At 40.3% G+C, this 9,246-nt stretch overlaps 1 pseudogene; it reads right to left on the bottom strand.

The window, feature by feature from the left end:
• Positions 1 to 2,902: 2,902 nt before the first annotated feature.
• The window catches only part of LOC102823277, a 69,379-nt pseudogene continuing 63,035 nt past the window's right edge, over positions 2,903 to 9,246 (bottom strand).

The following is a 9,246-nucleotide window of genomic DNA, read 5'->3' as shown; positions in this document are numbered from 1 at the left end:
CCCCCGCCCCTTCTTTTTACTTCTGGTTGAGCTCTGAGGCATAACCACAATCTATGGTGCTGATCGTCCGCGATTGCCTGATGGTGCCCATTTTAGTATTAGAGTCAAAAGGCTGTTTTATCAATTTCTCTGAGTTATTCCTATTTCTGCACATAAAGTGATTTTATTTTTAAGTGAGAGATTGTCTTCGCCTGCAGTTTTGTAACTAGAGGTAGAAACTTCAGCTGAACTTTAGGACACATTTATTTCATTCTGGGAAAACCAGAATCAGCCTGTAAGCAATACAAATATAACGTAAGCATCTATCCAGTTTACTCAGTCTAAATGCATAAGTTGCCTACTTTTAGTGGATTGTTCCTTGATAAGTTGGCGAATTATTTGTTTGTTTTAATACAAATTTGAACTAGAATAAATAACCCATAATTCAGGTTATTTGGGACCTGGTTTTAGCCATCGGAGCCTGATTAGACTGCATTAAACTGACCACAAAATTAAGCTCTAGATCAAGGATGAGTGAGAAGAATAACTTAGACTTGGTTCATTATCATGCCTTAGTGCTTATTTGTTGTTGTTAAGTGCCATCAAGTAGGTTCCAACTCATAGCCACCCCGTATAAGGTATCTGAAGAGTAGCTGGTGGGTTTGAACTGCTAACTTTGCAGTTAGCAGTCCAGTGCTATATCAGGACTCCTTTGTGTTTACTCACCCTGAACAATTAATTGAGTCCTGGTGTGATATTATAGGATAAGCACTAGTAATAGCAAGGTTGACACTTCAAATCCACCAGCTGCTCTCAGAAACCCTATACAGGGTCACCAGGAGTCAAAACCGACTCGACGGCACACAACAAGAAGCAATTAATAAGTAAAACAAAGTTTATATATATGATACAGATGCAGGCAGAGATAGTGGGTATGTCAAAAAGTATTGCTACGAAGGTTCAGCTAATACATGCACAGACTTATTCCAAACAAAATGTGTTTAACTGTGTCTCTGCAATCAGTGGATAGCTGCAGACAAGTTCTTCTCAGCAAATGTATGTCTGAGTTTCCTTAGGCTACCTTTAGAAACCTGGTCCAATCAAAACAGTGGCTTCCAAGGGCATCTGCTGTTGTTGTTGTTGTTGTTAAGTGCCGTCGAGTCGGTTCTGACCCATAGCGACCCTGTACAGGGTTTCCGAGGGTGTAAATCCTTACGGGAGTAGAAAGCCTCATCTTTTTCCCACGGAGTGGCTGGTAGTTTCGAACCGCTGACCTTACGAACCGCAGCCCGTTTCGTAACCACTACGCTATCAGAGCTCCTTAAGGGCATCTGCTAGGCCAGTTAAATTCAAAACAGAAAGGTCAGCTCAGAAGGTTATGGTGACTATTTTAGGGATCCCAAAGGGGTAATCTTGACAGATTTTCTCAAAGGACATAGGATGATCTGAGGCTTATTATGAAGAAGTTGATAGGACATGGATAACTGCATTGGTGATAAAAAGGCCAGGAAAGCTGTATCATGGATTTTTTTCCATCATGACAATGCACCTCCTCATTCTTTGAGGGTAGCAATGGCTGTACTACAAGAATTTCACTGGGAAAATTTACCCCTCCACCCTACAGCCCTGATCTTGCCCCTTCAGATTTCTTGTTGTTCCCCAAGTTCAAAGACCATTTCAAAGGAACACTGTTTGTGTCCCTGAGGATGCCAGCACTGCTATTTTGAGGTGGTGCAATTAGAAGAATTCTTCAGGGAAGGTGTAGAAAAGTGTATAGACCTAGATGGAAGATACGTCACGAAATAATAGTATTGTGTTCTGATATTTTTATTAAAACAGGTCTCTATGATTTTGGAGCAATACTTTTTTAACTGACCTCAAAGGTGACTTCCTTTGCCTCCCTCACATCTTAGGGATGCCCATTCAAAACTCAATGCCTATTATCAGCCTGCTTAGCATGAGATGCTACACCTACCTGAGAAAGCACAAGCTATTTATATCTCCAGTCACACCAACACGCTGCCATTTAAAGCAATACTTCTGTTACATCTTGCAGGCATACTGTTCAGTTTCTGGCCCTTGAACTTCTTTCTACACCAACCTTGGGCAAAATTCATTTAGCCCGTTTCCTACTGTTCATCTGTCCATTGGGCAAGTCAAGCTCTGGGCTACCCCAGCCACCTGGTTGCACCCAGGCTGTGTTCCCCTTTAGCAGTGAGCTGCTTAAAGAGTCCTTAAGTCAAACCTTTTTGTTTGCTTTTTGGTCTTTCAGGTAAACCTTATCTTATTTCATGTAAATAAGAACACCTTTTAACCAAAAAATACTCAGTAAAGTGCTATTGCTGTTGTTGTTATGTGTCGTGGAGTCAGTTCCAACTCATAGCAACCCTGTATAGGGTTTGCGAGGCTGTAAATCCTTATAGGAGCAGAAAGCCTCATCTTTCTCTCACGGAGCAGCTGGTAGTTTCAAACTGCTGACCCTGAGGTTCACAGCCCGATTCGTAACCACTACACTACCAGAGCTCCTAAAGTGCTATTACTGTTATTATATTACATTTGTTCTGATTTAACCTAGTTCTGATAGTGATTTGCTATATGATATTGGATAAATCTTTTCTTTGTACTTCGGTATCTTCTGAGGGTTTGGGGAAATCCTACTAGATTTTTAATAAATATTACATGCAGTTCTTAAGAGGCCTTGGTGGGAATATGACTTAGTGGTTGGCTGCTAAGAAAAAGTTGATGATTCAAATCCATCCAGCAGCTCTGACTGTAGAAAGACCTACTGATTTGTTTTTTATAAAGATTACAGCCAATTCCTGAGTCTATCCAGTCAATTGGCCTAACATTGGTTTTTTTTTTTTGTTTTTTTTGTAAAGGTTTTTATTTGGGGGGAGGTGGGGCACAGTGGACAGGTATCTGCTCAGTCCTTCTTGGCAGCCACTTTCCTCATGGTGGCCATGATGTTGCTGAGCTCCTCTCCTTTCCTCTTGGCTTGGATGTGTGTCCCCACCCTTTTCTTGATGAACTGGAGTGCCCACTTGTCCTTGGAGACCTAGAGCAGCTCCGTGGCCTGACACCACAGCTCCTGGATCACATCCCGTGCAAAGTTGGTGTGCTTGGTGTGATGCCCACAGCAGCGGCTGTGCCTCAGTTTGCTCACATTCTTGGCCCTTGTTGAGACCAACAACCATAGGGGAGCACAAAGCGATGGCTGCTTTTCTTCAACGACTGCTGCGGCGGAAGGCCTAACATTGTTTTTAAAGTTTATGTTCTAACTCCTAGTTCAGAAGCAGTGCTTGGGGTCTTAAAAAGTTGTAAGCAGTCACCCAACATACAACAATTGGTCCCTATCCATCTGGAGTAGCAGAGGAAGGAGGAAGTCCAGGTGTAGAGAAAGACATGGACTACAGATTTCATTACCTTCTACCTCCATTAAACTACTACCTTCATTACCACTGGATCAGATGAAATAGACGGTGTTTAGCTGCCATTATTGAACATTTCTATTAAGGACCTGATAGATTCATCCTGACAAAGGAGGAAGAGTATGGAACAGACCTTCAGACTCATATAGACACCATACTTACTGGATCCATCAAGTCTGAGGGAACCATTGAATATAATGCCTGGATTAAACTAAACAACAATTTAATTCAATAATGTTTGCCTTTAGTATAGCATTCTTATAAAGAATATTCTATATGAGTGTAAACTGACAGCAGTTATTCTAAATGATCAATGAGAAGGGGCAAAGAGTCTAAATTAATGGTGATTAAAACAATATGAGTGGAGATAAAATGGTGACACTACGTGAAATATGTAGCATATATTATTGAACTGCTCTTGTAGAAAATGTGAATGGGTGCATGTTTGATTGTATGTATTTGCTGTGAATTAGAATTGGCTCAACAGCATTCAACAACAACAATTACCACCAAAAATAAAGTATTAAAAAAGATTAAAGCAAAGACAATGAGGTCCTGTGCCATGCTAATGACTGTTGTTAATCTTGAGACCATTGCTGCTTCTGCTGCCATTGTGTCAGTCCATCTCACTGGGGGTCTTCCTCCACTTTACCAAACATGATGCCCTTCTCCAGAAACTGGTCTCTCATGATAACATATCTGAAGTATGAGAGATGAAGTCTCACCATCCTGGGTTCTAATGAGCATTCTGGCTACACTGCTTCCAACATAGATTAGATTGTTCTGGCAGTCCATGGTACTTTTAATATTCTTCTCTAACACCATAATTCAAATGCATCAATTCTTCTAGGGGTTTCCTTATACATAGTCCAACTTTCACATGCATCTGAGGTAACTGAAAATATCATGCTGGGTCAGGTGTAGTGCCTTAGTCTTCAAACTGACATCTTTGCTCTTGAACACTTTGAAGAGATCTTGTGCAGCAGATTTGCCTAATGCCATATGACATTTGATTTCTTGATTGCTGCTTCCAATTAAGTCACCCAATAAGATGGGACCTAAGAGCAACATGAGTTAAAGCTCTAAAGTGCATTTTTACACTCGAAGTGACTCAGATCTCTGGAGAAAAAATAACAAATAAAGAAGTGAAGAAAGCAACCACTCCATAGATAGCATGCAAATTGTAGTTTCCAAACTGAAACTTCTTCCTACCCAGCTCTAAACTACTCCCTGGAATCTTGGCTGAACAAGTAATTTTCCAGAATTCTTTACTTAGTGATGGTGGTAGCTGTGTGCCATGGAGCCAGCTCCAACTTATACTGATTCTGTATGTTTCTGAGGTTATAAATCTGTATGGGAACAAAAAGCCTCATCCTTTTCCAGAAGAGCAACTGGTAGATTCGAACTACTGACTTTGTGGTTAGCAGCCCAGCTCATAATCCATTGTGCTACCAGGGTTCCTTTCTTTACCTAATAAGAGGTCTTATATCTTCTTAACTTTACATATACAAGTATAGAGATCAATTTACTCGTTGCGAGGTACTATTCAGACTATTAAACTTTTCTCAGTCTCCCTTTCTTCATTGTTCTAAAGATAAAAATTATGTGGATTAACTGTGTAAACCATTTGTCACAGTGCATGGTACAAAGTGATGGCCAGTAATGGCAGTTATTATTAATTTACATTTAGTTTTCCTATTCTAATTTTTTTATTTTTCACCGCTATTCCTACAGATAATATATTGTTGCTGTTGTTGTTAAGAGCCGTCGAGTCAGATCCAACCCATAGTGACCCTATACAGGGTTTTTGAGGAGCAACTGGTAAACTTGAACCACCAACCTTGCAGTTCAAACGGCTTTGCTGTCTGGTGCATTAACCCACAGCGCCACACCAGGACTCCACAGATAATACATAGTAACTGTTAATGATTCCAAATTTTTTAGTATTAACAGCATGCTTTGGCATGTCTTGGTGTGGCGCTGTGGGTTACTGTGCCAGACTACAAAGCCGTTTGAACTGCAAGGTCAGTGGTTCAAACTCACCAGCTACTCCTCAAAAACCCTATACAGGGTCACTATGGGTCGGAACTGACTCAATGGCACTTACCAACAACAACAACTGCTTCTCTGACCCTGGTACTCCTACCAAAGAGCCCTACTTTAGGTCAACTGCCACCTTTGTTTTTCATAAAACCAATGCACTTTCACAAACTGTTGTTATTAGGTGTTGTTGAGTCAGTTCTGACTCACAGTGAACCTATTTATGATGTAATCAAACTTTGCCAGATCCTACACCATCCTCGCAATTCTTGTGCTTGAGCCCATTATTGCTGTCACTGTGTCAATGGTGGTTTTCCCTGTTTTCCGTGATCCTCTACTTTATCAAGCATGATGTCTGATCCTTCCTGTCAACATGTCCTTAGAACTAAAGACCAAGTCTCACCATCCTCTCTTCTAAGTAGCATTCTGACTGTAATTCCAACACAGTTTTGTTGGGTCTTCTGGCACTTCACAGTACTTTCAGTGTTCTTTGCTAACACTACAGTTCAAATGCATCAATTCTTCTTCTGTGGTCTTCCCTAGTCATTGGCCAATATGCATATGAGGCAATTTAAATATAATGACTTGGTCAAGCCGCACCTTTGCCTTCAAAGTGACCTCTTTGCTTTTTAACATTTTAAAGAGGCTTTTTTTTTTCCCCAAAAAAACCTTTTTATTGTGAATTGAGCGAAGGTTTATAGACCAGATCATCAGTTTTACATTCAATAAATCATACACTTTGTTTCCTTTCAATGACTGCAATCCTGTCTTTGTATTCCATGGCCTCCCAGTGGTTCCTAGTTCCATCCACCCACCTTCTCAACTTTGTTCTTACGTAAATGTGGCCTTTTCCACTTTGAATGGTAAGCCATTCCTTGGTGAGTTTACCTTACTAGTTTTCAGTTACTGCTTGCCACGAGGATGTGTGACTTTCCAGTTCAGGGCCATAGTCTCAGGTTCCTCCAGTCTCCTTCTGATAAGTTGTTGTTGTTAAGTGCAGTCGAGTTGGTTCTGACCCATAGTGACCTTGTATATGATTTCCAAGGAGCAGCTGGTGAGCTTGAACCACAAACCTTGCAGTTCAAAGCAAACTTGCATTAACCCACAGCACCATAGCAAGACATCTGATAAGTAGGTCTGTTTTGAGTTTTTAATATATAATTTTGAGTTTTTCCCTGCTCTATCCAGGACCTTCTAATGTGATCTCTTTCAGAGCTGTTGGTAGTCAGGCACCAACTTGTTATTTTATTTATTTTGTAAGTTTTTTGTGTGTGTGAATTATGTGATAGTTTACATGGGAGAACATTAGCTTTACATTCATCTATCGTATTTCATTTCATTGCATGGTTACAATTCCCTCCATGCCTCATCAAATATCCAAAGGGTATACCCCACAAGCCTGCCCCCTGGTCGTCAGCTCACAGCCCTTCTCCCTCTCTAGGTCTAGAGTTCTCAACCGCTAGCTCTATCTTTCCAAGTCAACATCTCTGCCTCCATCTCTGGCATCACACCTTCTCGGGATAGGGTCCTGTACTCTGCTCTTCTCCCTTGATGGTCCCAGGGACCTCTGCTCCTGGACTGCAAAGTCAACCACCCCCCTCCTTTTGTTACAAAACATCTACCTTTACATTTCCAACCCTCACAGTCAGTGCTGATAGTAATTATTCACTATTACACCATAAGAATCTTATCCCTATCTCCTTTCATCAGCTCCATCTAGACAGATTGGAAACCACTCAGTGGAGATCCTACCTTCTCACACACCCTCTGGATCTAGGTTCCCTCTTGAATGCTTGTAAGACAATCACTTCATGCCTTTGTAGAACCCCCCACCCCCATTTTGGACAGCCAATGTCCAAGTTGCCCATCAGGGGGTGGGAATGATCCTCGCTGTAAAGATTTGTTCCCTCTTTTGAGCTACTACATTCACAAGTATAGGTCAAATTCATCAAATTGTATCAGATTACAATTTTTTTCCTCTTCTTTCTTCTTCTAGTTAAGTTCTGATCATCCAGCCATTGAAGCCAGGTCAAGTAGGTACTATTTACAAGTATAGGTGTTCTTGTGCATCTCTCCTCACTTCTTATCAGCTGGACAATTCACTCTCTGCTCTAATCCTCTGTGACCATGTCACTGTTTCTGGGCCCAGGAGTCCCCAGGACTTGCCATATTACTGGCCAAAGAGGTTCAATTTGGTTTCACAGGAGTCTATTGAACATAGTTGTACTTAGCTCACAACTTCATTGCTGTTTTTCCCCCACTTCCCCTTATCAGTGACCAACATGGTCAACATCTTGTTATTTTTATCTCAAAGTCATGGAGACTGATGCTCATATGTTCTATTACTCCATTGGACTTATTGATTCCAAGCATCTTCAGTTTTCATCACTTTTCTTTCTTTCACATATAGAGAGAACAATCAATAGTTGCACCTTAGATGACTGCTCAGATCTTTTAAGATCCCAGGTGTTGCTACTCACCAATGTAGGATGTACAACATTGTCTTTGTGAACTGTTATGCCAATTGACCATGATGTCCCCTGACACTATGGTCCTGAGTCCCCAAGCCCAGCAACTCATTGCCTTAAGAGGTTTGGTAATATCTAAGGAGTTTTCATCGTTTTGCCCACTGTATGCTCCAATACATTCATTGTACATGTACAAATATCCTTAGAGAGGTCTTTTGCAACAGATCTGCATAATGCAATATGTTGTTTGTTTTCTTGATTGTTGCTCCCAAGAAATGCCTGGCAGATTTGAACTACTGACCTTGTGGTTAGCAGCCCAGCTCATAATTCACTGTACTACCAGGGCTCCTTATAAATTTTACCAGTTAAGAGAGTTCAGAGTTTAGAGGAATCCTCTGTGTAGACTTGTTTATTGAAACCCTCTCCCTCTCCCCAAAAATAGATACAAGATAGGTAGATACTAATATTTTCATTCTTTAGATGAGACATTAAATGATCTTTCTTTAAATCAAAAGGAAAACTGAAGATAAAGATGAGTGTCACTGTTAAGTTGGAGTTGATTAGACAGTACCCAACAGAAACAAAAACTCAGATTAAAAACCAAAAGTCTACTTCTTAGTTATGCTACACATTATTTCAACTTTCCTACTGCCCTGGTTTTCTCACCAAAAGTCCCACATCCCTAGAAAACTCAATCCTGGGCAAATACTGGGATGGTTGATCACCTTATTAAAGATCTCTCTTATAACAAAAGGTGAACTTATCAATACCTAATGTATAGGATCATTCTCTGCTTGAGGAAGTTTCAGTATCTTTCCATCTATACAATACTGTGTGAAAATGTGAAATATGAATCCTACTAGAGAAAATAGATCTTGAATTGCCATCTTGACTAATAAGAGGGGATAAAATATATAAACAAAGACAAATAAGTAGTAGGATAATTATAAATAAGTTTAATCAACTTATTCATAATTTTCCCTGTCTAAGTGAATGCTTACTGCCAAACTGCTAGAATCTAGCTAGCTGGATGAGTGATACATAAATCAATGTATGCCAAATCATGAACCCTGAATTTCAAAGAGTATTCCATTATTTTATCCTTTCTTCATTGTTTTAATATACTTAATTTTTGACAAATTATGTAAGTACTTTGGACTCCTGCTGTGGTGCTGAAGGATCCGCATTGGACTGTGAACCACCAGGTTGGCTGTTCAAACCCAACAACTGCTTCTCAGAAATCCTATACAAGGTTGCTATGAGTCAAAACCAACTCGACAGCACTTAACAGCAACAACATATAAGTTCTTGTGGACTACTTGTGTGGAACT

The sequence above is a fragment of the Chrysochloris asiatica genome, unplaced genomic scaffold (assembly GCF_000296735.1).
Source record: "Chrysochloris asiatica unplaced genomic scaffold, ChrAsi1.0 scaffold00017, whole genome shotgun sequence".
Classification (NCBI taxonomy): domain Eukaryota; kingdom Metazoa; phylum Chordata; class Mammalia; order Afrosoricida; family Chrysochloridae; genus Chrysochloris; species Chrysochloris asiatica.
The sequence above is the reverse complement of the archived record's forward strand: the minus strand, read 5'-3'. Positions and strand labels throughout refer to the sequence as shown.